This window comes from Theobroma cacao, chromosome 1 (genome assembly GCF_000208745.1).
Source record: "Theobroma cacao cultivar B97-61/B2 chromosome 1, Criollo_cocoa_genome_V2, whole genome shotgun sequence".
Classification (NCBI taxonomy): domain Eukaryota; kingdom Viridiplantae; phylum Streptophyta; class Magnoliopsida; order Malvales; family Malvaceae; genus Theobroma; species Theobroma cacao.
In genome coordinates this window covers 16,332,232-16,337,283 of record NC_030850.1, presented here as the reverse complement: position 1 = coordinate 16,337,283, position 5,052 = coordinate 16,332,232, and the positions used below count along the sequence as shown (strand labels likewise).

At 32.6% G+C, this 5,052-nt stretch overlaps 1 long non-coding RNA gene across 1 annotated transcript; it reads right to left on the bottom strand.

The window, feature by feature from the left end:
- LOC108662252 lies at positions 237-1,906 on the bottom strand. Its single transcript, XR_001928072.1, has 3 exons — positions 1,866-1,906; positions 1,136-1,209; positions 237-265 (listed from the first exon to the last, which is right to left on the bottom strand). It is a non-coding gene; the product is annotated as an uncharacterized LOC108662252 (long non-coding RNA).

The following is a 5,052-nucleotide window of genomic DNA, read 5'->3' as shown; positions in this document are numbered from 1 at the left end:
ACTATTCAAAAATAATAAATAAGATATTCTATTTTCTCATAAAATAAATTTTTATAGAAATATTCGTAAATAATTTTTCGCACATGAAAGTAAAATAAAAATTGTATGAATAGAAATACAGATAACCAAAATATAAGTTTTGATCTGCAATGACACGTGGGCTCCAATTGACCAAGAGGATGTAAGACTGTGAACTCTTACTTTCTATAATGCAGTTCCGAGCTTAGTTCTCGTCCTACTCGACTATCTACAAACTGTCCTGAGCCTGAAAAATGTATAGGAAGAAGGGGTGAGATTTTATAATCCCAGTGAGTAAACAGATACCATCTAAAGTATCTAAAGCCGAGTAAATGGAGACAATTAAAATAAGTCATCATACCGTAATTTCATTACCTTTCAGTTCATTTCAACCAAATAAAATCAATCCATATAAATCGAGTAATCAACTTGGCTTATGAATTTCTTAAAACTTTGGCTCGTGCCAAAACTCATACTCGGTGATACCTTGCGCAGGGCATCTAACCGAGTCCGCCAAGGCTGTTAAAATTTTGTATACACTTAAAATATATTTTAGTTTGAAAAAAATACAGCCGTTCCTTGGCGTTGGCTGAGTTCCCCTTCACGTGGTGGTTTGGCGTGAAGTGAACCCTAAGCTTTACCCCAGGAGATACCCTACGCGCCTCTCCGTTCGAGGTAATAATATAATGGAGTTTACCGTGCCCCTCTAATAGGCTGGTCCACGGAACCCCCTCTGCAGTAAATAATTAATATATACTCCACCAATTCAATAAAATTCATTCTAGCATGGCATGGCAATTTATCGCAATCTAGCCTCTCAAGGCTGAATACACAATACAAATAATTCTGACACCAAAATCAATTTAGCCATTCATGCTCATATATTGTCATAAGCCATTCAATTTAAAACCATAAATTTACAACACAAGCAGGCAGTCTCCAATTACTCTATTTTCAAAACCAATATTCGATTTTTCAGAAAATTTATAAAATCATTTTATAAAATCACAATTTCTCTTAAAACATAGCAATTTACCATTTAAACTCATTTTTTTATAAAATCACACAATTGTATAAAACTACTCTAGATAATTAAGACGATAATAAGTTTACTCACAGTATTAGGAGTAGAAATACTCCTATCTTCCGCCCTCGGGTGCAGTCTCTTACCCGAAACAATTGACTCACCACCTATCCATAATCCATGACACAAAATTCAATAAATTGTGTCAATTTATCATAAATTATTTCAGGCTCTTATCCATGCGTATGCACTAGATAGGATTTGAAATGTCTAGACAATCGCTTAATTGCGGTGTCCGACCTAACTCGCCTATACACGGTGTAAATTCCTAAAATCCCCAATTCGACTCCAATTCCATCCATTTCAATTTCAATTATCCAATTATATCCACAATACCTCAATGACTGTGAATTTGGTCCAATTTATCAGTCCGGACTATAAATTACGCTTTTACCCCTAGTGGGTAAAAATTTCAATTTATTGCACCGAAAATTCCCATTTAATTTCCAACCTCATAATTCATCATTTTTCCACCCAATTCTCTTAAAATAAAGTCAACCTCATCCTCACATACCATTGGCTAGATTCGGCCTAGGGAAATTCATGGAGAAGATAAATATTTTTCTTGTTGTTTTACTCATAAACATGCTAAACTAACACTAAACACTAACATAGCTCAAAATCAAATTTATCTAACAACTTTCTCTCTCTAAACCCATATGACCAGAATTCAAATCATCCTCAAATCACATGATTCAACCATGAAAAATGATGGAAAATGCATGGGAAAGGTAAAGCACAAGACAAATTTAAGAAATGTTACCTTTTTTCACTTGATTTTTGAATTTCCACCTATTTTCCCTTTAAATTTCTTAGCTAGGGTTTTATTTTCTCCTTTCTCTCTCTTGTTTCTTGCTTGGCCGAATGTTGAAGAAGAAGAATGGGTGGGCTGATTTTTTTATGCCTTTTTTATTGTTTAATGAAATAATATTATTTTATTCATATTTTAAATATTTTATTAATTCATTTTTTTTTCTAGCCATCCATTTGTCCTACTTTTTCCACCATGCATTCCCTTTGACTTATCCAAGTCTTAAGTGAAATTTCCAGATTTTTCCAAAGTTTTGGTGGAGCAAATTTTTCAAAATTACACTTTTGCCCCCGAACTTTTCAAAAATTACATTTTTGCCCCAAAAATTGAAAATTTGCCATAATGCATAATTTGCACTCCTCATACTCATTTCACACTCCAAATAATTAAATTTGATCAAAATCCTTTCAAAAATTAAATTTTTGATTTCGGATGGCAAAATTACCATTTTACCCTTTTTCTCCAAATTATACCGAAATTAAAATTTTTCACTTCTAAACCTCAAATCTTACTCCAATAAGTCAAATGGGGCCAAAAATCTTTTCTAAAAATTTCCATTTTGTCCTTAGCTGGCAAATGACCATTTTGCCCCTAGATAGCGAAAAGTTCGGTTTGTCTTCAAATTGATCCTCGAACTTCGAATCACCATATTAAACCATTCTGGGACTTTAAAATTCTTAATTTCATCGTAAATTCTCTATTTGATCTAGTTCGAGGTTTAACTCAACTTTGTTGTACCTCTAGGTACAATACCGACTTTTGTAAATTTTTTTTTCGGGACTCTCTTAGCATGCAAACATGCTATCCATCACGTGTATGTCATGACAAATATTTTTATAGAGTCGCGCTTGTCATCTTCTCCCCCACTTGGATCCACCATATGATCCTTCTTCTTGACTGATTTCGACATCCGGTTAAATATTAATATTTTAAAAATTTTATCTTGTCTCCTTGGTACTTGAAATACCTTATTATGCCTCACTTGACTTCTGAATTGCCTTTTATCTCACAAATTCTCCTCTGATAAAATTATTATTATTTTATTATTATTTTCTCACTTGCGAAATATTTTATCCTAAACTACTCCTTTCGTCTTTTATCACTTTTAAACATTTTAATTGACCTCAATTTGCCTTCGATCAACTTTATTTATCACTATATCAAAGTATGGGGTATTTCAGATTCCACCAGAAGTGGAAATAATATTTCGTACTGGGAAAAGTCTCGAAAGTAGTATACTAAGTGAAGATAATTGACGCAATATACATCATTGGCAGTGATGGTGAAAATAAGGGAAGAATAAATTCTTACTTTTGAAATAATGATATGAGCATAAGGAGGATGATTAAGATGGATAAATTTTATGATAATTTTAAGTTGAAAGGACCCATAGGGTTGTAAAGCATACACGGGTATTGGATTATAACTAGATGAAAATGATATTTAGTGATTAAGATATGGGTGACGACATGGTGATGTAAGGATACATGGTATAATGAAATTTATATATATACATGATTCATTGTCACTAGGGGCGACTCCACCTCTTTGGGTAGCCCTTTCCTTCTTCGACGGTGGCAACAAAGGGTACCTATCAGAGCACTCATAGGGTGGCTCTACACTCTCTGATAGAGGTAGCCCTTTCTTTTATAGCCCTTGGACGGAAAGTCATGCTTCGCCCACTGTTCACATGCGAAAGTTCCCAAGGATCAGGTTACAACCTTTTGCTCTGATACCAACATAGTAACGACCCCTCCTCAGTCGCTACCAGTATCCGAGACCTCCGAGAAAGACCCACCAAGCTCCGAACTAGCCTTACTCAAAATGCCCGTTAGTTCACTACATACAATCACCATTCCATATTGATACTTAAAACAATATACTTTCATATAATGATTCGAACCATAAACATAATAATCAATTCAACCTTTTAACCTTTTATTAAATTTCAATTTTCTTCTATTTTTCTTCATTTTCACATATACAATCAAAATATTAAAATTGCACTTCAACGCGATATCATCATAATATTTAAATATTTACTTACCCGAGCTAGCTCGATTTAAGAAAAACACGCGAGTCTCACTTACGTCATTTATCTCTGAAATTCATTCGTACTTCTTCTCTACCACTTGAATTGACCATATAATTGTTCTTCATGACTGATTTCAACCTCCAATTAAATATTAATATTTTAATATTATTTTATTAAATAAAATATTATTTTATTTTAAAATTTTTCACGTGTCTCCTCTAGTCCCGAAACGTCTTATTATGTCCCAATTCACTTCCAGTTCATCTTTTAGCTTACTAATTCATCCCCAACAAGGATATTATTATTTAATTGTTAATTCCACGCGTGCGAAATATTTTACTCTTGAGCATTTCTTTCGCTCTTTATCGCTTTTTAACACATAAATTCGCATCAATTAATCCTTCGTCTTATCGGGACAATTACATTGACTACTATACGGGAATACGGGGTGTTATAAATTATCTTTAAATTATCATAATAACTATTATTTATAGTATTTTAAATTTAAAATTATTTCTCTTTAATTATTATTATTATTATTTATAATATTATGTAATTTTAAATTATTTTTAATAAAAAATTCAGCACCCACGGGAAGTGGGGCACCACTTTAGTGAGAACTAAAAGTAAAGCTCCATCTTTGTTTGATCATTTTTTTTTTAAATAGTGCAAATTCAATGTGGTATGCAAGTGAAATCAGTTCAATTAGATAATACCCAAGAGATCAAATATGGAGATTTCAAAGAACATTTCCTAGAAAAAGAAATTCTACAACAAACTAGCTACACACAAACATCTCAACAAAATGGGATGGTGGAAAGAAAGCACAAGTATATATTAGAAGTTGCAAGAGCACTTTGTTTTCAAGCTAATCTACCTTTAAGATATTTGAGAGAATGTCTAATGATAGCAGCATACTCGATAAATATTCTATCCACACCAATACTTGATGGAAAATCCCCATATGAGTTTTTATTTAAAGAAAAACCCTCATATGATCATCTTAGAGTATTTAGATGTTTGTGTTATGTCTTTGTTAAACTTAAGCCAAATTATAAGTTTGCTGCAAGACTCAAAAAATATGTATTCTTAGGTTATGTTTTG